Source organism: Felis catus (assembly GCF_018350175.1).
Source record: "Felis catus isolate Fca126 chromosome A2 unlocalized genomic scaffold, F.catus_Fca126_mat1.0 chrA2_random_Un_scaffold_81, whole genome shotgun sequence".
Classification (NCBI taxonomy): domain Eukaryota; kingdom Metazoa; phylum Chordata; class Mammalia; order Carnivora; family Felidae; genus Felis; species Felis catus.
The window spans coordinates 57,168-82,688 of record NW_025408503.1 but is presented as its reverse complement, the minus strand read 5'-3'; the positions used below and the strand labels follow the sequence as shown (position 1 = coordinate 82,688).

General features: G+C 42.0%; 2 long non-coding RNA genes across 6 annotated transcripts in view; one reads left to right on the top strand and one right to left on the bottom strand.

Annotated features, from left to right (window-relative positions):
- Nucleotides 1-3,662: 3,662 nt before the first annotated feature.
- Nucleotides 3,663-25,521, bottom strand: part of LOC123383579 — a 69,226-nt gene continuing 47,367 nt past the window's right edge. For all 5 annotated transcript variants that reach the window (XR_006593425.1, XR_006593424.1, XR_006593426.1 and 2 more), the window contains 2 exons: nt 18,201-18,307; nt 3,663-3,936 (listed from right to left, as the gene is read on the bottom strand). This is a non-coding gene — a long non-coding RNA (uncharacterized LOC123383579). The remainder of the gene's footprint in view (nt 3,937-18,200; nt 18,308-25,521) is intronic.
- Nucleotides 3,827-25,521, top strand: part of LOC123383578 — a 71,777-nt gene continuing 50,082 nt past the window's right edge. The window contains exon 1 of the long non-coding RNA XR_006593422.1: nt 3,827-3,960. This is a non-coding gene — a long non-coding RNA (uncharacterized LOC123383578). The remainder of the gene's footprint in view (nt 3,961-25,521) is intronic.

Genomic DNA, 25,521 nt, shown 5'->3' with positions numbered 1-25,521 from the left:
TTTGCATATTTACTTGTAAATTGCTTGCTGTGCACAGTACCATGGCAGGTAGGAGCTTGGGTTCTGTAGCTCAGGTTGCTGTGAGCATTACCTGAGCATCTACAAAGCCCTTAGAAATGTGCCTGACGCAAAGTAAAGCAAATGGGTTACGTTGCAGTAGAAAACATGTCCCAACACAAGCTTTAAGGTGTGAGACAAAAGTATTATAAGCAGCGTGAGAGTTTAATGAGTATTTCTGTACCCCACCTTGCACACGTCGTTGGGGGTGTATGCTCTCCACCTTGGAGACCAGCAGTTAAGACTTAGTATTTGCTACCTAGCAGACTGTGCTACCTTGAGTAAACTCACCTCCTGCAACCTTACTGGCCTCATCTGTGAACTAATAGCAGTTAATAGTGCCTGCTTTATAGGGCTGTTGGAGGAGTAAATGCAGTACATCCGGTCACTTAGCCCAGGCCCTGCCTGGCACATCATGAGTACTCAGTAAAATATTACATGTGATTATTGCTGTGAAAGTCATGGTCATTGTGTTTAAATCGGCAAAGAGGAAAAAAATTCATCCTTAATCCTACAGATTCATATAAGATCACTGTAAGAAATATGTGGGCATATTTTTAGACCTTTACTTAAAGACTCCATATACATAGACATATTTTACCTAATTGAATCATTGTACATTCTTCTATGGACCTATTTTTTTTTTAATTTTTTTTTTTAAACGTTTATTTATTTTTGAGACAGAGAGAGACAGAGCATGAACGGGGGAGGGACAGAGAGAGAGGGAGACACAGAATCGCAAGCAGGCTCCAGGCTCTGAGCCATCAGCCCAGAGCCCGACGCGGGCTCCAACCACAGACCGCGAGATCGTGACCTGAGTTGAAGTCGGACGCTTAACCGACTGAGCCACCCAGGCGCCCCTCTGTGGACCTATTTTTAGTGGCTATGTAACATCTTATAGGCTCAGAATAATTTATGCACCCAACCCTATTGTTGGTTATTTATGGTTTCTTTTTTTCAATTTTCTTTTCTATTTTAAGCAACACTGTGATGAGTAATATTTTAACAGCTTTATTGGGATAGACAGTTGACCCTTGATCAACATGTTTGAACTGCACAGGTCCACTTGTACGTGGATGTTTTATAATACAGTACTATAAATGCATTTTCTTTTCCTTAGGACTTTCTTAATATTTTCTTTTCTCTTAGCTTGCTTTAACGTTAGAATACAGTATATAATTCATATAACGTACAAAAATATGTGTTAATTAACTATTTATGTTATTGGTAAGACTTCCTTCCAATCAAACATAGGCTGTTAGGGGGGCCTAGGTGGCTCGGTCGGTTAAGCATCCAACTTCAGCTTAGGTCATGATCTTTTGGCTCGTGGGTTCAAGCCCCTACATCGATTGGGCTCTGTGCTGACAGCTCAGAGCCTGGAGCCTGTTTCAGATTGTCTCCCTGTCTGTCTGCCCCTCCCCCTTCTTTTGTTCTGTCTCTCTCTCAAAAAATAAACATTAATTTAAAAAAAAAAAAACAACAAGGGGCGCCTGGGTGGCGCAGTCGGTTAAGCGTCCGACTTCAGCCAGGTCACGATCTCGCGGTCCGTGAGTTCGAGCCCCGCGTCGGGCTCTGGGCTGATGGCTCAGAGCCTGGAGCCTGTTTCCGATTCTGTGTCTCCCTCTTTCTCTCTCTGCCCCTCCCCCGTTCATGCTCTGTCTCTCTCTGTCCCAAAAAATAAATAAATGTTGAAAAAAAAATTAAAAATAAAAAAAATAAAAATAATAAAAATAAAAAAAAAAAAACAAAAAAAGTAGGATTTTAGTAGTTGTGTTTTGGGAAAGTCAAAAATTGTACTTGAGGGGCACCTGGGAGGCTCAGTAGGATGAGCATTGGACTCTTGGTTTCAGCTCAGGTCATGATCTCACTGTTTGTGAGTTTGAGCCCCATGACAGCACGGAGCCTGCTTGAGATTCTCTCTGTGCCTCTCCCCTGCTCACGTGCATTTGCTCTTTCTTTCTATCTGTCTCATAATGAATAAAGAAACTTAAAAAAATTGTACTTGGATTTTTAACCTCGAGAGTTTGGCACCCTCAACCCCTGCATTTTTCAAGGGTCAGCTATAATTTACATACCATAATATTCAACCATTCAAAGTGTGCAATTTAATGGTTTTCAGTGGATTCAGAGTTGGGTAACTGTCACCAAAATCTAATTTTAGGGTATTTTTGTCACTCCAAAAAGAAATCTATACCCATCATAGTTCTCCCCCTCTCCATGCCTCCTCGACCCAGGCAGCCATTAATCTACTTCCTGTATCTCTAGGTTTGTCTAAATTCTGGACATTTCATACAAATGGCATCATATAATATGTTGTACTTTGAGACTGGCTTTATTTACTTAACATAATGATTTTGAGGTTCACCCATGTTGTAGCACTATCAGACCATCATTTCTTTTTATTGCTGAATATCCCATATTATGGACACATTTTATTCATCCATTTGTTAGTGATGGGTTAGTGATTCGGGCTGTTTTCATGATGCATGATGATCTTATAAATTAATCTTTGTACACATCTTAATTATTTCCTTTGAATACATGTCTAACTATGAAAATGCTGGTTCAAAGATTATGCACATAATTTCTAAACTTTCAAATATCCAACACTTCTGATCCAGTCTATCATTTGAGCACATTAATTACTTCTATTGTCCATTGAAGGGTCACTGCTCTTCATCTTTTGAACTACAAAACTTTTCTTTTATGTTCCTGTGACACCGGCAAGTATTTGCTAGTCCTAATTCTCTACAGAACAATCCCTTGTGGATTCTATCCTCTTGGGTGCCTGAGACTCTCGTGGGCAGCGATATTCCTAAAGGGAGCTAATTGTATTTACTTGTATCAATCTTTATCCTTTTCTTTTTTTAATTTTTTTTTTTAACATGTATTTATTGTTGAGAGACAGAGACAGAGCATGAGCAGGGGAGGGGCAGAGAGAGAGGGAGACACAGAATGTGAAGCAGGCTCCAGGCTCTGAGCTGTCAGCACAGAGCCCGATGTGGGGCCTGAACTCACGAGCTGTGAGATCATGACCTGAGCTGAAGTCAGATGCCCAACCGACTGAGCCACCCAGGTGCCCCCATCTTTATCATTTTCAACTAGAAACTCCCTGTAGTGTGGCATTAGTGAAAATCAACAGAGACCCATCAGTGGCAAATAGCCTCTTTAAATTGTTTCACTTCGCCCTATTTTTAAGTAACTTTCTGTCACTATGAACCTCTTGAAAGTGGTTAAAATCCAGAAAAATTCTTAAGTCAGTGGAATTGTGACCCAAGGTTTCACAGCACACAGGCAGCTGAGTATCGTTAAGCGCATCATCTTATTTCAACAGACTTTTCCCATCCTTTAAGAATTTGAAGATAAGTGAAAGTTTGTTTTCTACATACTGTGGTTTTTAATCCAGCATAGCTGTTAAACTCTTGGGGTGGCCACCTGGGTAAAATCTACTCACGGTTTTCCCTTATTATGTGAACGGATCCTGCAGCGAAGGCAGCTGGTGAATAAACACCAAGCTTAAGCCTTCGTCGGTGTGAATCCTGGATAATGTTTACAAATAGAATGGTCTCTGCAGCAACCAACTAGCAGCAGATAAGAGAGCCACCTCATTTATAGCTGCGTTTAATCTTTCCAAAGCCAGAAACATATTTATTGAATGATGGTGAATAGAACAGCTTATTACGGCCTTCACCCCTGGAGTCTCGTTCTCCGCTGACCTTTCTGGTCACAGGCAACAAAGGTGATTAAGATACTTCGTTCTTTGTACAAAGACCCATTGACGGCATTCCTCCAGGCTCCCGGATGTTCTTGTCGGGTTTACCTTCATCTTTACCCCACTGCCTCTTGGAAACAGCCCCACGTGTGTATGAAACTGCTGGCCTAGAAGAGAAGAAAGTGTAGCAGGTACTAGTAAGTGTTTGACTTCTCTTACGTGTCACTTAGAACAGGCATTTTTAGGGGCGCCTGGGTGGCGCAGTCGGTTAAGCGTCCGACTTCAGCCAGGTCACGATCTCGCGGTCCGTGAGTTTGAGCCCCGCGTCGGGCTCTGGGCTGATGGCTCGGAGCCTGGAGCCTGTTTCCGATTCTGTGTCTCCCACTCTCTCTGCCCCTCCCCCGTTCATGCTCTGTCTCTCTCTGTCCCAAAAATAAAATAAAACGTTGAAAAAAAATTAAAAAAAAAAAAAAAGAACAGGCATTTTTATACAGGCTATCTAATCTCCACCTCACAACCCCCGCCCCACGCAGTAGGTGCTGTTATACCCATTCTAAAAATGAGAAAGTTGAGGCACATCTGCTCCCTGTCTCTTGGCCGCTGAAGTGTGAAAAAGTTCTAATTCAGTACAGACTTCCTATGATTTCGGCATAGGAAGTGCATTCATTTCTAAGAGTGAATAAAGGTGACCTGATTTGCTAAATTCTTTCCTGTCAGAGATAGTGCCTGCCTTGGTGGCCAAAGCCTTTTAAAATAAATGCTGCAATGTTATATTTGCCAGGATGAGGTGTTCAGAGATAATGCCTCTCAAAAAAAAAAAAATGGGGAAGTCCTATGATCAAGAAATTTGAGAACTTTGAGGTTAAACTAAAGGACACAAGATTCTTGATTGCCGACCTTCTCAGAGACTCGAATATAGCACGTGCATTGTGAGTCACCAAGGTGGGTAGAAGATAAATACTTTTTTGTGGGACACCAATTAGCATTTTATTTAAAAATTTTTTTTAATGTTTTTATTTATTTTTAAGAGAGAGACAGACAGAGCATGAGCAGGGGAGGGGCAGAGAGGGAGGGAGACACAGAATCTGAGCTGTCAGCCCAGAGCCTGATGCAGGGCTCAAACCCATGAACCATAAGATCATGAGGCCATCTGAAGTCAGAGGCCTAACCAACTGAGCCACCCAGGTGCCCCACCAATTAACATTTTAAAGAGCTGGTTTTTGTGACGCACACAGGGTCAGAATGAACTTAATGGCCATTCCTTTTGGGTTTAATTTTTTAATAGAGGCAAAGCACACAGAGGTATTTAGTGAAAAAAAAATATTTCTCACTTTAACCTTTGCTTCTGAGATTCTCTTGAGAGACAGCCATTGATTTCAAGTCTGAGATATTCTATGCATGTGCGACCATGTTTGTATGTATGTATGTGCATGTATGTCTGTGTATGTTTCAATTTTGAGCACTCTATATACATTTTTTTGTGCTGTGTTTATTTTAAAATGTTTATTTTCTGAGAGACAGACCATGAGCAGGGGAGGGGCAGAGAGAGAGGGGATCAGAGGATCCAAAGTGGACTCTGCACTGATGACAGTGAGCCTGATGCGGGGCTCGAACTCACCAACCATAGATCATGACCTGAGCCAAAGTCAGACGCTCAACACTGAGCCACCCAGGTGCCCCTGCACCTTGTTTTTTTTTTTTTTTTTAATTTAATATATATTAGAAGTCATTCCATATCAGTACATACAACACTGTGTCATTTGTTTTAATATCCACATAGTATTCTATTATATGGATGTGCCCTAATTCCTTTAACCAGTACCCTTACTGATGGACGTGTAGAATATCATATTTCTAATTTTTCCTACTGGAAACTGCTGCAGTGCGTGCCCTTGTACATATGTCTTTGTCACCATGGTGCTTCTTGTATCAGCCTTTGATAAAAGCCAAGGGAATAAGAATGTAAAGTAATAACAATAATAATAATAACAAATGACTCTGTGAAGTCAAAATGCCACATGTTTTCAGTCTTTTGATCGTCTGGCTTGATCCAGAAGTGTTTAGAGAATTTAGAGTTCTGGAGACTGTAGGTCCAAGCCCTAAAAGAACATGTTGTCTGAAGTTGTTTAAAATAGAAGAAACAAAAGATAGATGACGTTTTGAGAGAGAAGAAAAATTCAGGTTTTTGAAAAATTGTTTCTCTTAGACAATGAAGAGGTTGGGAGTTAATAATTGTATGTGTGTTCCTGCTCATGGCAAAATGAAACTTGAAGCACGAAACGTCTAAGAACAGGGATTTCCTACATGCATAACCTTTGATTTTTGATTCAAACCTTACAGCAGACTGCTTCAGTCACATTGGTTCAGAAGCATGAGTTTTGCTTCCTCACTATCTTGTACTGGATTTCATTTCTGCCAAAGAGCATTTACCTCTCAGTCCTTAAGCCTTGTTTTTCCTTAAGCCTTGAACATATTTCTCCCTTTTCTTTTTTGTGTACTGAATAGAAAAAAAAAAAAAAAACAACAGAGAGTAACTTCATGTAACAACAAATAAAATATTTCTTCTTAAAATGATGTGGAGTCTAGTTGGAATTATGCTATAGGATTTGATGCAAGTCCGTCTATGTTTTGTTAAACGGCTTTATTGATCATGCCCTCCATATTTTTTTAATCAGCTTGAGCAACGGGGTTCAATCTTAGAGCATGCTGGGCAAATTGCCTTGAGGCCAAATTGCTATTGGGACATCAGGTAATTTAAATATATTTCACATCAGCTGGTCCTCCTTTGGGAGAGCACCAGTATGCTATAGCCCCTAGTCATCACAAAGTGCCATCACTGGAGGTTAGGCACTCTGTGTGTGGTATCTGATCATTTATACAATATGTTCAGCATCATATGATCCTCCATTAATAGGTGGATCCTGCTGTTATCCCCATTTTATCGATAAAGAAACCAAGGGACAGGATAAAAGTAACTCCTTCTGTACTGTCCAGCTGAGATCTCATCGAGCTAGAATTTGAACCCATTGTTATAAAAATCTTGCCCAAATTAGAGATGGCCTGAATCTTTAGGTCTTACTTGGATTCTTTGAAGGCTGAAGAAATGTAATCAACTGTAAGAGAAGAGGTTTTATCCCTCCTCCCGTCTAGTTATACCAAGCAGTGTGGATGGTCCCCAGTGCTCACAGCCCTGTGCGCAGAGCAATTTGTTCTACATCTAAGCAGGCCTGGCTCCAGAGTTGGCCCAGCTCTCTGGGTCAGAGGCTGGAGCAAGCCCAATGACACAGGTGACTCTTTCAAGGAAGGAGATGCCCTGACCCTTTTGTTAACTCCCCTGGGACAGAAGTCATCACTTGCAGTGATGTGCAGTCAAACTTGCAGGTCAGTTAGATGGGCAGGCCCCTCACCATGCTCTAATAGAAACAGTCCCCAGAATTTTCCACGGAGAAGTTTTACAAACATTAGCTGTTCCCTCTCTGTGTTCTCCTTTGTTGGAAATGGTTAGAATGCTAGAACCCAGTGTAACAGTAAGTTTCCGGATTTCCCCTTTGTGTCAGGCGGCCGATGCAGCGTCATTAAGTAAATCCTGAGTATTAAGGCGTTTTCAGATCGTAAAGAGGAATTTGACCAAAGGATTCCCAGAAACACAAATCTCATTTGATTCCTAATGCTGTGCTCCTCACCACTGCCATGCTGTGGGCATCTGGTCATTTGCAGTTTGTCCTTTGGGCAGAGTAAACCCTTCTACTGCAGGAAAAATCTCAAAAACTTCATATAAACAGAACAACACCTATGGAGTGCCAGGAACTGCCAGATGCTCCATATCCCCATAAAGACAGATTCCTGGCACCGTTTCACCAAGGACACACTGCCAGCTGCCCAAACTCAAACCAGGATTCAGATGCAGGTCTTGCACACCCTTGCTTCTGTATGTGGTCATTGCCCCTGCTCAGCTGCCTCCCCAAACAAGCAAGATGCAGAAATCAGAGACCAGAGGGAGTCTTGATTGCCAGGTTCAGGTTCCTGCCAAGGCAGGATGTAATTGCAGGGCTAAGGCTAGAGCCTATGATAAGCGGATGCTAAACTTGTTTTTGGCAGAACATCTGGGATGTGTCAGGGTTAGGGCAGAAGTGGGGGAGGAAGGGGCTTAGGTGCAAGGATCCCTTCGTGATCTCTGGTCTCCTCTTGCGTGAGCATGAGGACATTTCCTGAATGCCAGTCCTCAATATTTGAGCGGTTGGCTCAGATATGCTCTGGGTCTTTAAAACGTTCAGGCCCGGAGACATGGTTACAATAGCATGAGCTTTTTTGCTGTATCTGAACTTGGTCTTCATCTCTCTGGGGACCCTGGTTTGAGTTACTTGGATGTGATGTCTTTCATGATGGAACAGCTAACTTGTGAAGAGGCTGCTGACGTTTTTCCTATTGACTATGCTGTTCGCCAATACTGTCCCAGGTTAGAAAGGCATCAAGCACCAGTTGAATGGCTTTATCTTTGTAACTTTAGCCCTGTTTTCTTTCTTTTTTTTTTTTTACAGAAGAGAAATCAATAGATATGTTACTTTTATATAAAATTTCTTTCATTCCTATCATTTCCTTTCTTTTGATTTTCTTATTGTCCGGAAGAATGTTAGGTGAAGATATACTCTTATGTTTACAATTTTTTTCTTTTTTCCCTTGCTTTCTCCCTCTCCCGACCCAGCCACCACCTCTCTTTCTCTCTGTACTTCTTTTTCAAAGATTGAAGGGCTTGATGCTTTGTGGCTACCCGCACAAAGGCAGCTATAAATTTGAGAAACTCCACAATCTGCCATGCTTCATTCTCCTCCTTTGTTTCCCAGAGTGATCATCATCGTTTTCCTCTGGGTAATCGCTAACGGGAGGACTCCAAACTAAAAGAGAGGAACACAGCACAACACTGGGTGGCTTCCTGACACCTATTGTTGGAGCCCAGCTTTGATTTTCCTTTGCTTAGAAGTGTGGGCTAGCCTCTGTTATTTGCTTTTCTCTCCTCTCATCAATCTTGCTTGAGACTCTAGTTTTACTGAAATATGTTGTCATCAAGCCAGCCAGGTGAAAAGGAATCCATTTTCCTGAAATCATTCTTTTGGTGAGAGGCTTTCTGTGTAAAAAGATTGTAGAGTAAATCCTTGCTGCTTTTCAGGGTAACTGGGGGGTGAATGAGGGTGGAGTTTTGGAGAGGAGGAAGGAAAGCTTTCCTTTTTTTACTCTGTTGTTTCCTGGTGAAATGGGGAGACCCTGGGCCCTAGAGCCTTGACCCAGCCCGTTCCAAAGCTGTCATCGAAGGTTCTTGATCTCCTCACTAGAAAGAGTTCAAGCACAAACACAGCACAGCGAACGAGGGACACAAGTGGAAAAGTTTATTAAAGCAAAAGTACACTCTCCAGATGTGAGAGCAGGTGAACTCAAGAAGGAGAGAGAGAGAGAGAGAGAGAGAGAGAGAGAGAGAGAGAGAGAGAGAGATGTGCACCCCGGGGGGTTAGGTTTTTATCTTTCATTGACAGTTGTTAACCAGGGGGTGGAATATTCACTACTTAGGGCAGATATTTCTTGGAAGCAGGGTTTCCCACTTTTTCTTCCTAATTTGGTCAGGGGTTTCCCGTCATGGTATCTGCCATGTTGGGCCTGTCTGGTGTGATCCACCTTCTCATGGAGTGCTGCCAGGACAGGCCTCTCTGACTTTCCCAGTAACTGGCCATGACTTCCTTGTTGCTGGCCTCCAGGCATCAGGTTAAAACCTAACTTAACTGCTTACTCTGACATGATTACAAGGGCAGAACCAAGCATCTTAACGATGGCTCCACCTGTCTTAAAAGTTGGGTAGCTAGCAATTCTTAATTACAGACTTCATGTGGTGGAGAAAACTAGGGCCCATCTCCTCCCCTCAGGGAGCATAAGCTCTAGTATATCCATAAACAGACAAACAAACACAGCTATGAATATGGAAATAAACACGGAAGCCAGCTTAGGGACAGACGCATGCCATGAAGCAAGACGGGTGGAAGGTGGTAACTGTGGGCTGCTTGGGCTAAAGATACCCAAGTCTTTGCTTTTGTACTGAACCAAAATGGTGGGAAAGGGTCAGCCTTGTAAATATCTGGGAGAAAAGCGTTCCAGGAGGGAAGCATCACTGCAAGTGCCTGAGACATGAACAGGCATGTGTTTTGAGAGACAGGAACATGGCAGCTGTTCTGAAAGATAAGAGGGGTCAGTTCATGGTGAACAGAGTGAAAGCATTACTGACAAAGGGAAGGATTGATTCAGGGACCTAAAGAAAGAAGACTAAAAATAATAGAAGTCCCTGTTTGGCTAGTAGCACTATATGGTGCAGATGTACTTTTTAAATAGCTTTAGTGAGATGTAGGGGCGCCTGGGTGGCTCAGTTGGTTGAGCATCCGACTTCGGCTCAGGTCATGATCTCACAGCTCGTGAGTTGGAGCCCCACGTCGGGCTCTGTGCTGACAGTTCGGAGCCTGGAGCCTGCTTCAGATTCTGTGTCTCCCTCTCTCTCTCTCTCTCTGCCCCTAACCCACTCGCATTCTGTCTCTGTCTTTCTCAAAAATAAATAAACATTAAAAAAAAATTAAATAGCTTTAGTGAGATGTAATTTACATACCAACATCCCATGGAAAATGTTTATACATTTGAAATGTTACCCATTTGATATATGTATGGTGACAGTTCGGTGACACTTAGTATATATACAGAGTTGGGCAACTATTGCCATAATCTTACTTTAGAACATTTTCATCATTCACTAGAAGAAATCTAGTGCCCATAAGCAGTCACTTTCCACACTCTCAACTCCCACTCCAGACCGAGGCAACCACTAACCTACTTTCTGTCTCTGTACTATTCTGTCTCTTGCCTATTCTGGACATGGGATCATACAATCTGTGATCTTTTCTGACCTCCCTAGAATGACGTGTTTGAGGTTTTTCTATGTTGTAAGGCTGTAAGTATTTTATAATATTCCGTTATATGGATATTTTAGATTAGATAACCGTTCTTCAGTTAATAGACATTTGGGCCGTTTCCAGTTTGGGGCTATTACGAATAATGCTGCTGTGAACATTTGTGTACAAGTTTTTGTGTGGACGGATGTTTTCATTTCTCTTGGGTTAAATACCCAGCAGTGGAATTTCTGGGTCATGTGGAGACTCTATGTTTCACATTTTGAAGAACTGCCAAATTGTTTTTCACACTGACCATGCTGTTTCACATTTACACCAGCAATGTGTGAAGGTTACAATTTCTCCATATTCTTGGTAACTCTTATTACTGTCTGTCCTTTTGATTACAGCCACTCTAGTGAGTGTGAGGTAGTATCTCATGATTTGAATTTGCATTTCTCTAATGAGTAATAACGCTGAATGTTTGTTTCATATGCCTATTTATTTGGGGAAATGTCTATTTAAATCCGTTGCCTATATTTTCGTGGGGCTATCTTTTTATTATTATTATTGAGTTATATGATTTCTTTTTACATTCTGGAGGTACGTTCTTTATTAGACATATGATTTGCAAATACTTCTCCCAAGACAGCAGGTTATCTATTCACTTTCTTGATGGTACCCTTTGAGGCACAGAAATTTTTAATTTTAATGTTGTCTGATTTATTGAAATTCCCTTTTTTTGCTTTTGCTTTTGGGGTCATGCCTAAGAAATCTCAAAGGCACTATGATTTACCACTGTATTTTCTTCTAAAAGTTTTAGAGTTTTTATTTTAAATTTAGATCTGTAATGTACTTTTAGTTATTTTTTTGTTTATGCTACAAGGTAGTGACCAAATCCATTATTTTTCATGCAGCTATCCACTTGTCCCAATATCTGTTGAAAATATTATTCTTTCCCTACTGAACCATGTTGGACCCTTTGTAGAAAGTCAATTGACTATGAACATTAGAGTTTGTTTCTAGGCTTTCAGGAGAATGCATTTTTAATGCATGGCATCAAAAATGATGGCATTTTTCTAACATGGGGTGAAGCCTTCAGAAAGCCAAGCTCTGGTGGGGGAGTAAAGCAGCTGGTAACTGTCAGATAAATTCTGGATTGAAGGGGCTTCATTTTCTATGGCTAAAAAATGAATTTATGGATGAAGACTCTGGTATTTCTTACTTACAGTACTGGAAAGAATCTTAAGCAATTCTTAGACCCTTGATAGGACTATATCTTAACCATTCTTGACAGGGCGGTATCTATTCTACAGTTCTTTTTTTTTTCTTTTCTCTTTCCTTTTTAGTCTTAAAATATAAGCTGGGTTGAAGAGATGAGATTTAGAGATTTTAGTACACATGTCAATTGGGTGATACATACAACAATGTGAATAGAATAGAATAGAATAGAATAGAATAGAATAGAATAGAATGTGTAGATATTTGAGATCACTTGATCACACAAATTCAAGGGCAAGGATTTTTCAAGTTAGAAAGGTTTTGAAGTACGCTGGAAGAAACATAGACATTGGGCATTCATCCTCCAAGATTCATGCTCCCCTCTAAAGCCTTTCCCATGGGGAATTTCTTCCTGGACCATTCCCTTGTGGGATAAACACTCCAAAATGCATCAGTGTCCCTGGACTGTCTCCTAAACTCAGGCTCCAAATGTCTTCCTGGATATTTGCACTAGGACACCTACTAATACTGAAGATCCCAAACAGAAGAGTTATCTCTGGCATCTTCTAAGAGGAAACAGTTTATCAGTCTTGTGGATTTATCCATTGCTGCAGGTCTTATCTCATCCATGAGATTTCCATTCCTCTGGCCTCCAGCTGAATCTCCTGACATAGGGCGGTAACTTTCTGATCAGACACTTCCCGTGGAATTTCTTTATCTTCCAGATAGATTGGGTTAATTTTGTTGGAAAACCTCCTTGATTGCCTCAGTCTCTGGGTCCCTAGATCTTCATTGCCGATAGGATAACACCTAAGCTTCATCCCTTAAACTTCAGGGTTTTTGTCCACCTGGTCTTTCGTTTGCTTTCCAAGCCTGATCTCTGACTTCTTCCATACATGAGTTTGTCTTCTCACCAGACAAACCCATTCATTGTTTCCTGGACATGCCTTTACCTTTTTTGCTTTGGGGTTTCATTCACCCTTTGCCCTCCACATAGTATATTTTTTACTCTCTTTTCCTTCTCCTTATAGAAATATCCCCTTTCTTTCAAGACAGTACAAATCCTCTTTCTTCTGGTTAGTTCAGAGTTCAATGATGGGTTCAAATCTCAAGCCTTAATGGCTTAGTTACATGGTGGAGATTGCAAACTGGCAATCCATGGGCTGAATCCAGTTTACAGATGTTTTCTTTCATCCATATGATGTTAATTTTTTTTTTTTTAATTAGTTGCCTGCAGTTAAAAACCTGAGGTTTTACATTTAGGAGAAAACAAACAAACATACAGATTTCCAGCCAACTCGGAAAAATTCTATTCCCACGTGGCAACTATGTATTTGCTCTCTTGAGCTGTCCCATTTAGCCAAGATGTGTGTGTGTGTGTGTGTGTGTGTGTGTGTGTGTGTGTGTGTGTTTATGCCAGCACCACTGCTCTGTATTTGGTTCCAGGCCAAACCTCCTTCACTGAGGTATATCCCCCACCCCAGCCCCTGTGGAAAGTTGACTGGGCACTTAGTCCTGTAAAGCCTTATGTTTCTTCTTTAAAGAAGAAATCTCTCTTCCCTTACTCTTCGCTTTTTGTGTATTTGTCTTGGACCCTCATTAAAATGAAATGCTCATAGCATAGTACCTCCCATGAGATCTTGTCTGTGACAGATACTAAATAAAGGCAGTAAGGTGATTTTTAACCTCTCATTTCTTGCTCAGAATATCCCACCCTTTGCTTAAATGGATTTAGGTAGTATTTTTGAAAGACCTGTACCGCAAGGGTATAGAAGAGGAATCTTAATGAAGAATTAGGACCAAAGAAAAAAAGAGAATGCAATAAACATGGTTGCCATGATTTCATATATAAAGAGAAAACAGAGCTAAAATATATTTTATTTCAAGGAGAACCAAATCTGCAAGCTGAACCCACAAAAGGCTCACTGAGCAGTGTTGTGGTTTCATTATTTATGTGTTGGATGTAACTGGCTTTTATTTTTAAATGCATTTTCTTTCAAATGAAATAATTTCAGGGCTCACAATAAGGTCATCATAATGGAAATTAAGTCTTCCATTTTATTTCAGTTGATTTTAAAAATAACTCTACAGATCCACAGTTGGCTAACATTTATTGCTTTTATTTTTAGGAGTTGGCAAAGCAATCCTCTATTTTTCCACCAACAGTTTCCAGGTTTTCTTGTCTTCTCCTCCTCATGAAGCTTACCAGCATGAAATGCAGGGCAGTGCCCCTTTGGTGAGCCGTTCCCAAGACGGTCTCATATTTTTCAGTGTTTTATCATTAATGTGAGGTGAGGCAGTTCTACAATCCATTTGAGGCTTTCCATTAGTCCAGCACAGATACTTGGCAGACTTTCCTTCTACTGTGGAGTCCACAATATCCTCTTAGACTAAAGATTTTAAGAGGAAATCTCTTTAGGGCTCTCAATCCTTATAATCATGACTGTCATTAATGGAAGCACTTCGTAAGGGAAAATGTTGCCCTGAAGAAAAGAAGCTCTTAAGACTCGAAGCTCTGACAGAGGTCTCAGAATACCGTGGTGCTCTTTCCCACCCAGAATATTTGACTGTTCCTCCCACATTGACGTGGATTAAGAACATGGGATCTCTTTTGACCCAGGAACCTCACAATCCTACATGCTTAGTCACTAAAAGGGTACGTCCTGTATGTTTGCTACATCTGGTACTACCACTCATGAACTTTTTTTTTTTTTTTAATTTTTTTAACATTTATTTTATTTTTGAGACAGAGAGAGACAGAGCATGAACGGGGGAGGGGCAGAGAGAGAGGGAGACACAGAATCTGAAGCAGGCTCCAGGCTCTGAGCTGTCAGCCCAGAGCCCGACGCGGGGCTCGAACTCACGGACCGTGAGATCGTGACCTGAGCCGAAGTCAGCCGCTCAACCAACTGAGCCACCCAGGCGCCCCATGAACTTTTTCTTTTGCTGCCTTTTTTAAACTCAAAAAGAATTTCTAAGATGACTTTACATAAGTACTATAAAAGGACTACCAATACTCATACCCTACAATTGAACATTACTAGAATATTAACGGCAATGAAAACACATCAGTATTATTCAATTCTGTCTCAGTCCTCCTGCCCACCAGAGGGCTCTCCTTTCACTCTGTACCACAGGGGATAGACTGGTTTTCGAGAGGGACTCAACACATAATAGCACCAAATGGAGACTGCCTGAGGGCTATTCAGAGGGGTTAAAAGACGATCACAAAAGAATACATTTGTTTTTTCTAAATGTTATTTATTTATTTGAGGGGGGGAGGGGCAGAGGGAGAGAGAAGACAGAGAACCCCAAGCAGGCTCCATGCTGTCAATGCAGAGCCCAATGCAGGGCTGGATCTCAAAACCATGAGATCATGACCGGAGCCGAAATCAAGAGGCAGATACTTAACTGACCGAGCCACCCAGGTGTCCCCAAAAGGATAACTTTTTACCCTGGGATGCAGTGTTGTTTAGGGGCCCCTCTGGGGTTCCCATGACGTCATCTCAAGCAGTGACAAAGCCCCACACTTGAGCAGTCCCTGAACTGATTTCGCTGTTCCTGCCACCGCTAAAATATCTCAGAAAACGTTGGTGAAAGCTTTTATCCTTGAGTTAGATGAAAATTGCTTTCAGTGAGCTTCCAAAAACAAAAAAAACAAAACAAAACAAAACAAAACAAAACAAAACAAAAAACAAAAACGCCACTGTGAAATGCTTGCATGGAATTTCTTCTTTAAAGAAAGATGTTACAGCAGTGCCCCAGAACAGACTGGTTTAATTTTCCTGCCTCCTTCCTTCATTTTTCCCCTTCCTACTTCCTTCCCTTTTTCGCCCTGTCCTTTCTTTCTCCCTTGTCTTTTCTCCCCTTTCCTGCTTCTCCTCCTCCTTCTCACTCCTTGTTAGTCATGTTCCCAGAACACACACCTGTCTGTGGGAGTGTGTTTTTGATCATTAAGCACAGGAGCAGACACACTTCACGTATCTCCAGGGTATGACCTTTAATTCCCAGTTTACCTAATTCTGTGATATTCTTAGGGCTGCAGAAAAGCTCTTAGCAACAGTGTTTAGGGTATTTGTCAAGTGCTGTATCTCACTGCAGCTTTTGCTCATCTCATCTTCTAAGAAAGCAAACTGAAGTGTAAGGAATTGAACTTGGGCATTGAACTACAGGTTCGTGTGGCTATGTTGGCATGAGCAAAGCCAATATATGCATGCTCAGTGATTTCTGAACCCCATGTGGTGTTTTTCCCCTAAACAGAATTTCAGCTTTTATTTTTTTTATTATTTTTTTTAATGTTTATTTATTTTTAAGAAACAGTGTGAGCTGGGGACCGGCACAGAGAGAGGGGGACAGAAACGGGGATCTGAAGCAGGCTCTGTGTTGACAGCTGCGAGCTCGATGCGGGGCTGGAACCCACGATCTCACGTGAGATCATGATTTGAGCCAAAGTCAGACGCTCAACTGACCGAGTCACCCAGGCCCCCCCAGAATTTCAGCTTTTAAAAGAATTTGTTTCATTTATTCAATCAGTTGTGTCTTTGGCATTATTTTAGAGAAGCAGTTTGCATAAAAATCTAGTCAACATTTGTTGGATTTTCTACTCAGCTCTACTTCAGTCTCCTTCTTTTGGGAATCGCCTAGCCAAGCTCTATTTCCCTAGTTGCTGTAGGAGCAACCACTGTATACAGCTCCCTATTTGCTGTAGGAGCAACCACTGTATACAGCAGGACCCTGTCTCTTTTGACCCTTGGTTTGTCCAGGCACCTGACTCTAGGGAGACCAACTGGAGGTCTTCCTGGGATCCTTGAACTTGGTACCCTGAAGGTTGAGGTTTTTCTCTTTCCAAGGACTGAAGTTATAAAAGGTGAAGCTTGGGAACCCTTGTGTTGTTTGATATGATATAGCCCTGTAAATTTATTTTTCTTTCTTATGATTCTCTTAACATTTTCTTTTCTGTAGCTTACTTCATTATAAGAATATAGTATGTAATACATATAACATGGAAAATACATATTACTCACCTGCTTTTATATTATCAGAAAGTCTGCTCAACAGTAGGCTACTAGTAGTTAAGTTTTGGGAGAGTCTAAAGTTATCTGTGGATTTTCAAACGTGTGAGGTGGGATTGGCGCCCCTAACCCTGCGTTGTTCAACAGTCAACTGTAATAGTCTCGCCCCATATTACAGATTAGGAAGCTGAGTCCCTGAGAAGTTAGGCAATGTTCTCAGAATCACCCAGTTAGTAAAGGGAAGAACTGGGATTTGAACCTACGATGGTCCAGCTTATTCGTTTTCCCAATTTCACCATTATAACCTCCCTAGTGACATTTCTTTGATTTTCTCTTATTTGTGTTAGTTGCTTTTTGTTGTAAAGGATGGACTGAAGATCGACTAAAATGACTGGCAGTCTCTTTGAGGATTTATAAAGATGGAAGGAACCAGCCAGGGCGCCTGGGTGGCTCAGTCAGTTAAGAGTCCGACTTCAGCTCAGGTCATGAGCTCACCGTTTGTGAGTTTGAGACCCTGCATCGGGCTCCGTGCCGACAGCTCAGAGCTTGGAGCCTGCTTCAGATTCTGTGTCTCCCTCTGTCTCTGCCCCTCCCCTGCTCTCACTCTGTCTCTGTCTCTCAAAAATAAATAAACATAAAAAAAAAATTTTCCTTCCTGGATGGAAGGAACCTTCCAGATTAAGTTCTCCAAACCCTAACTTATTTTATGGATCAGGAGCTATAGCCTAAGAAGAAAGGGTACATGCCCAAGGTCACCCAGCTGTTCTAAGGCAGTCCTGTAACTTGAATTTATCTTCTAGCACCCAGATGTTTGCTCTTTCATTCAAACACATTCTTTTGGTCTAAACTTAAAAGCCACTTTCTTCACAAAACCTTTCTAATCCTTAGACTGGATGAATTGCTTCTGCTATGGGATTTCCTACAACCCCCTCTTTCTCCATTCATAGCATACCATTCCTGGCTCATGTGCTTCTTAAACAACCCATCTGCCCCATGAGATAGTAGCCTCTGTGAAGGCAAGAACCCTCTGTGTCTTGTTCACTGTGGCCTCTTCAGTGGCATATGCTTAATGTGCCAAAATGACAAATCACTGCATAAAAAAAAAATAGCACATGAGACCTGCAGCAGTGTTCTGGTGTTGAAGACAACGGAACTATATGGTATTAGAATATATCTTCCAGTTGTAAATCTTTGGTTTTTGCTATGTCGAACATTTGCCGTTGTGATCACATGTGTAGCATTTACACTTGTAGCTTTGGCGTCAGAAACACTGAGATGACTTACCAGGAACCGTGTTTCTTTCTTCCTTTCATATTAACTTCGGTTTGCTGGTTCAGGGTTCTGTCACATGTACGTAGTAGTCCCTAGCAGGTACATGAGCCAAGACCACCCTAAACATGAGAAAGCGAGAGGAGAGAAGGTAATTCCGACCATTATATAAATTACCGGTGGTCTTTAGCATTTGCGTATTGGAAGAAGACTGGAGTGACCCAAGTGAAAGGTTGGAAACAAAGAAGAGAAGTTATATGGCAGGTTGGGAAAAGCCTAGGGAGAGAAGCTGGCCTAAGGGCTCAGGCTTGAAAGATCAATAATATTTTGCTGTGGGTGTCAATGGAAAGAGCAGCCTTCTCTTTGTTGAATTGAATAGGTTTTCTCCCTTTTGACTAAACCTTGTGTTGGATAACTCCTTCAAATCTCTTGCCTAGAGTTCATCTTCTTTTTCCCCTAAATTTTCATGTCACGATCAGCAGTATCAAATTTTCATAAATTACACAGGTTTTCAAACTCATTATTAAAAAATACTCCACATGCCCGTGCAGCTGGATTACAGACCATCAGTTGAGTTTCCAACAGACACAAAAACAGAAGAGTTTTGGAGAAATGGAAATATATGTACTGAGGTGACTCTAGAGAAAAAGACAGATATGGCTGGGGAGGCAAATTAGGGTCACATGCAAGATGCCTCTGAAAGCCATACCAGGTGTGGGGTTTGCAAGAGATTATCATATTTCAATCCCTCCAAGTTCAGAAGGAGGAGTGAGGTGGGGATCAAGATACGAGCTTTACTGACAATGAAGCCACATTGTAGACATGAACCAAAATGGTCTACATTATATTCCATCCCCATACCTGGGCTTTGGAGCCCAAATTTGGGAAGAGTTGAGGTGGTATAGTGGACTCTTTACCCACTAGTCCGATTGAAGATTGGAACTTGCCTCACCCCTGTCAAGTCCAAGAGTAGGACAGGGAGGGAGAATATGCACACTTGTTGTCAGTATGCAGCTTAGGAGTGGAAAAGGTGAAAGAGAGCTGAGGCTGTATATTAGTGGTTGGTCTTCTCCCATTCTTACTAGGTAAATTACTCCTGGAGAGAGAGAGTCCCAAGGTTTTTCCTCCAGCCTTCGTCTCTTTTAGGGAGCATCCTTTCTCCTTTACTTAGAACCGTAAGCAATGGTGTTCGTGAGAACAATCCCTCAATAAAGAAGTCAGATCCCAAATTGCTCTCATTTTTAAGATAATGTATGCAAAGGACATTAGCCACGAATACAGTTTCCCAAAGACTCCCTTCAAGGCTTGAAAATGGGAATACAGCCACGAACGAGTATGGGCAAAACTTGCAGTCCATTTGGCGCTCTCTATTCCTGATGTGTCCGGTCTGGTAATGCAGTGGCCATCTGACCCATGGCAAGTTCCTGGTAGACATCATCTTAAAACTTGGCTGGTAATTTGAGGTAGAATTTTCAAAATAATGTCTACCTATACAAATCTTTTTCCAAGGAATAGCGTCATTTGAAATGAAAAGCCAAACCAAACGATTTAGTATTTCTTACAAGCTCTTTAGGAGCATGCTGGAGAAAGAGACACATCTTGGCAAAACAATAGCCTCCCCTACTAATGTAAATATGATTTCCGTAATGAGCCGCGTGGTGGTGCCTTCCTGATGTAATTGCAAGAAGCCTCTTTGGCCGTGTGGAGAAATTTTATTTGCTACCACAAATGATAAACTTGTTTTCTGCAAAAGTAACTTCTTTGGGGAATACACATCAGAAATATTCCCATCATTTGGAGTCTTTAATGTGTTTTGCAGCTGAGCGTCTTGGGGTATATTTCAGCAAACCTCTGAACAAGATTTTCTGATTCCATCCCACAGAGAGCTGTGCTGCACTGCTATTAATCTGAAACATTTGCTGCATCACAGCAATTTGGTGAAATTATAATTGAAACATGGTGCTTGACCCGGAGGGGACCATGGAGAAAGGGATTTGCTTTGGTGGCTTCTCATGCATCATTTAAAGCCTGCTGCCCCGGAATCAAAGTCTCGCTTATATCTTAACTATATGAACGCTTTATTGACAGCTGCTGCAGCCCGGCTGCAGAATACTGTGCTTCTTGCCAGCCCTGTCATTTTGTTTGGTTTGTCTGTCTTTACTTTTCCATAAATTGGATTACTCTGATTAATAACAAGATTGTGAAATAAGAGCTTGTTATGGGATTCTGGTGACTATCAAGCAGAATATAATTAAACCACAGTTATGCAGTCTAATTGAGGAAAAGACATTTGGAATTAAGGGAAGTTGGCAATGTTTAGTTATTAATTTCATGTGTACAAGGTAATACACTGGACCGGCATAGGATTACTGATTGTTGGAATCCTTCTGAGCTCAACCTAAAAAGAAGAAATGAAAGGGAGGAAGTAAATAGATTCTGTTATGTCATTGGGGGAGTGATCAAGAACGTGTCTTTTAAATCCTGTTTACATTCTGAAGTCGTTTTAATTAAAAATTGTCAGTTGAACCAAATCAATTAACCCTCCCTGTTTCTGTAACAGAGGCTGCTGGCTGTGCCCCAGTAATTCCTTTTCCTTTTTTTTTTTTTTTAAGTAGTAATAGAACTGGACATATGGCCACTCAGAATCCTGTCTACATTTCTCAGCCTTCCATGCAGCTGGTTGTTGCCATGTGACTATGTTCTGGCCAGTGAGATGTGACATGTGCGATTCATTTGGGGGTTGTATCTTTAAAGGCGTCGAGTGTCTGTATCATCTCTGCCTTCTTCACAGTGGCTGGTGGCCGTCTTTTCCTGAGCAGCTGGCTGAGATGAGATGGAAGCTGTGGGCTAGGGATGGCAGAAAAAACGTGGTTCTGATGACTGTAGGGCCACCTTAGCCGGGACCACCTACGCAAATTCATCTATGAGGAAGACATCAAGAAAGAAATCAACTTCTTTCTGGATTAAGCCAATCTCTTTTAGATTCCCTTTGCCACACCATCCTAAACTGATACCTTCCTCGGCCTTCAGAACCCAGACTGTGTAGGTCATAGGTCTGTATCGATGGAAAGTTAAGTGCTTCCAGCAGCAAATAGGAGCAACCTGGGCACACATGGGCTTAAACGGTGAAACAAATTTGTAACTCTCAGAACATCAAGTTCAGAGGTAGGGCACAGTTTTTGTGTTGCATATTTAGCAGCTCAATAATATCATTAAGGCGTCAATGTGCTTCTTCCTGTCCTCTGCCATACCGGATATGAGCTTACTCTTCAAGCCAGTAGCAGATAGGAGTGTTCCAGATCTGAGCATCATGTCCAGACAGGACAACATTCATAGGGAAAGGAAAGACCATTTTTTAGGAGCTGCCTTGGGAGGGCCTAAAATTTCCCAGACATATCTTGCTTCCCCAGCAGTCTTCCCTTCATGTTTCAGTAGCAAATTTTGACTCACATTCCTGACCCGGGAACTGACAAGGAAAATGAAATTATCCCTAAGGCAAACGGGTGCACCACAGGGGCTTGAGTAAGGCCTGTATCTCTAGCTGTGTAGAGGAAGGGGTTGAGAAAAAAAAGAACAAACCTTGGAGGTTACGATTGAGGAAATGGATGATGGGCAGGCCACCAACAGTGTGCACTACAAAAGGAAACATTATAAAAGGATCTGGAAAAAAGTATGAACGAAAAGGTTTATACCGGAAATTTGCCGCAAAATAAGATGGGAAAGGGGATGTGGTTGGAGTACAGACAAAACAAGGCTATCCATGAGTCAATAATTGTTGAAGTTCATGGGGGTTCGTTATACGTTCTTCGCTGCTTTTGCATCTATTCGAAATTACCTATAGTTAAAAAAAAAAAAAAAAGACTTTAAAACAAAAAATCCAAGCAAAGCAAGAAAAGAAAGAGCAGCATGAGAAATTTTACCTATTTTCATATTAGCAATAATGGGATCTAACATTTAAGTGTTTGCTCTTTGACAGACGCTCTAGTAATCAGCATAGAATGGCATAGGCTAGGAAGGTAACTTATTTACTGGTGTGGCTGGCACTTGCAGAAACAACTTCAGGCCTTGGTAAGTGCATCCTTTGGTTGTACTTCTTCCGCCTGTGGGCTCTCTTTGTGCTGTGGTCCCATTTTGTCAGCATCCCTCCCTTATCTGCGAGTGATACGTCCCAGGATCTCTAGTGGGACAGTAGCAAACGCGTCATCCTCTATGTTTTTTTTAGTACATCCCTCACTAGGATAAACTTTAATGTACAAATTAGACATAGTAAGGGACTAACAGCAGCAATGATAAAATAGAACGACTATAAAAATATACTCTAAAAAAGGTTATGGGAATGTGGTCATTCTCCCAAAACATTTTATTGTACTATACTCGCTCTCCTGGTGATGGCGGGAGTTGGTAAGATGCCTACACAATGAGATCAGGTGTGAGTGAGTGACGGAGGCACTACCCTAACCCTAACTTCTAACCCTAACCCCTAACCCCTAACCCCTAACCCCTAACCCTTACCTTAACCCTAACCCCGTAGGTTTTGGTTAGTGTTGACTTTCTGACAATATGTCAAGAAGATCATCCACTTCAGGACCAAGGCTGAGTGCAGGTAACTGAAACCTCAGAAAGCAAATGCGGATGATGGGGGACTTCAGTAGTGGCAGCAGAAAGTCCCACGCTGGGATCCCATTGACACAGTGTGAATCCCATACCCATGTCTAAGCCAGTCATGGCCAGGAGAGTGTGGTGCTCTGAGAGACCAGTCATATTCTCCCCCTGGAGCTGAGAGTAGTCTCATTCCAGCTCAAACGCCATCGACTGGGAGAGACTAATTTCCTGTAAAGAACATCAGGACAGCATGGATACTGGGCAGGCGAAAATACCAGGTGGCCATTGTGCTTATATTATTGTTTTTATTCCTACTGAAACCCCTGGGCACCTACTGTGATTACCCCCATTTTACGGAAGAAAACCCTGAGGCTTAAGAAGTCAAGTGACTTGCCCACGACCACATTTTTAATGATAAAACTGGGAGTCAAAGAATGAGAGTTTGATTTAGGGACCACGTGCCCTACTGTTTACAGTGAACGTCTGGCTATAGGTTTCCAAAGTCAACTGGCAAACAGTGAGATCTCATTAGTGAGGATGGTGCAGCATAGTGGTTCCAAGCATGGGTTCTGGAGTTAGATGGATTTGGGTCCAGACCACGATGCTCGCCACTCAGGTGCTGGGTCTCTTAATTAGTGCTCAAGGTAGTATTAGTCTCGTGCCAGAGATGGGGCAAGTTGAGATCAGACGTCCTATGTGACTTGCCACGATGCAGAGCCAGGGCTCTAGTCCCTGTCTCACTGGCCCCAAAGCCCAGAATCTGCCCCACCAGCGTGATTCACACTGCCTCCACGACTGCAGGGGAGAGGGGTGAAGGCCAGTAAGGCACGTTCTAGGTCCTTAACTTTCACTTTTCCCGGGAAGTAGCAATTTAAAAACCTCTTTTCGAGCCTGGAATTCTACATCAGGTTTTGCTTTTTAACAGAGTTCTCTGCCTTTCAGTTTATTCGTTTTAACTTTGAATTATAGAAACGCCCAAATACAAAATCCATATATCTTCATCTGTGTACAACAACAAAACCCATATACAAAAGACAAAATATATATGATGGGCATCCCTGTACCCAGTCACCCAGCTCCAACTTTATCTCATGATCAACTGTGCTGTCTCAGTATTTCCATTCCCCCCTCATTGTTATTTTGAAGCAAACCTCAGATAGAAGGTCATTTATTTTGTAAATATTTTAGTGAGTATCTCTAGAGGGTAAGGTCTCTTCTTCCACAATGCCAATGTCACCTCTTTAAGTTAAAAATAATTTCTTAATGGTGTCATACATCCAATCAATGTTTCCCTTTATGTTTGCCTCATGGATGATATATAATTTTTTTGTGGATTGTTTGAATCCAGATCCAAGTAGCATCAGTCCATTGAGATTGGTTATGTCTGTAGGGCCTTCTTTTTTTTTTTTTAATTTTTTAAAATTTTACATTTATTGATTTTTGAGAGACAGAGTGAGACAGAGCACGAGCAGGGGAGGGGCAGAGAGAGAAAGGGACACAGAATCTGAAGCTGCCTCCAGGCTCTCAGCTGTCAGCACAGAGCCTGATGCAGGGCTCGAATCCACGAACCGTGAGATCATGACCTGAGCTGAAGTCAGATGCTCAATCGACTAAGCCACCCAGGCGCCCCGGGCCTTCTTTAATCTGTCAGTTTCCCCTCTATGTCTTTTGTTTTCCCCTTGCAATTTATATGTTGAAGAAAGTGAGTTATTTGACCTGTAGAGTTGCTCACTGTCTGGATTTTGCTGATATCATCACTGTAGTATAATTCACTGGGTTCTTCTGTTAATTGGTCATTGGTTATTGGATGTAGGGGTTTGATCAGATTCTGGCTCAATTTTGGTTTTTCAAGAGGAATTTATAGATACAATCTTGTTCCCTCAGAAGCCTCATGGTATGGGAGGGATCACTCTGTAATGTTGAAAGACATCAGAATAATGGTTGCATAGGAGTAAGAAGAATGGAATGACCAGGAAGGGGCCAGAGGAACTTTCTGGGCTGATGGACATGTTCTAGATCTGGATGCAGGTGTGGGCTACTTAGATGTTTGTGTTTATCAAAACTTACTGCAGGTAGATTGTGCTCAGTTACAAAGTAAAAGCTTAGGTGCTGACACTTTATTGGAGAGTTCAATCCCAGGGACCAGGGGTGAGGCAGGGAAGGAGAGAAGGTGAATACAAACAAGCCGGCCATGGCTTTGTGACAAGCTGATCACTTGATCTCACAGGGATGTCCTTGAAGAAGAAATTACCATGCCTCAGAATAGTACAGGTGGAGGGAGGAAGTAGACTTTGCCTGACAGTACCCTGAGAGGCCAAGGGGGATCCATGGTCATGAGTACCTCAGCCTGTGGCTGTGACAGAGGCAACAGCACCTCGCTCTGCGGAAACTTTGTGAGCCATTGCAAGGGCCACTCAGACCAGATACAAGACCCCTGGGTAGATATTGGGTGATGCATAATTGACTCAGGGGTAGACACACAGAGGTCTTTTGCTATGGTTAAGGGTCAAACCCTCCAGAGCCAGATTGCATGGGTCAAGATTCTGTCTCTGACATCTACCAGTTAGGTTGCTTTGGGCACGTGACCTAATGTCTCTAAGCTTCAGTGTCCTGGTAGCAGATGCCATTGGTGCTCCGGGGCACACACACTGACAAAGCTCTTTGTGTCTTTCATCTGAGGAAAGTCATTCTCTAGTCATAGGAATGTGCTCCTGTAACTGTGGACAGGGCACAT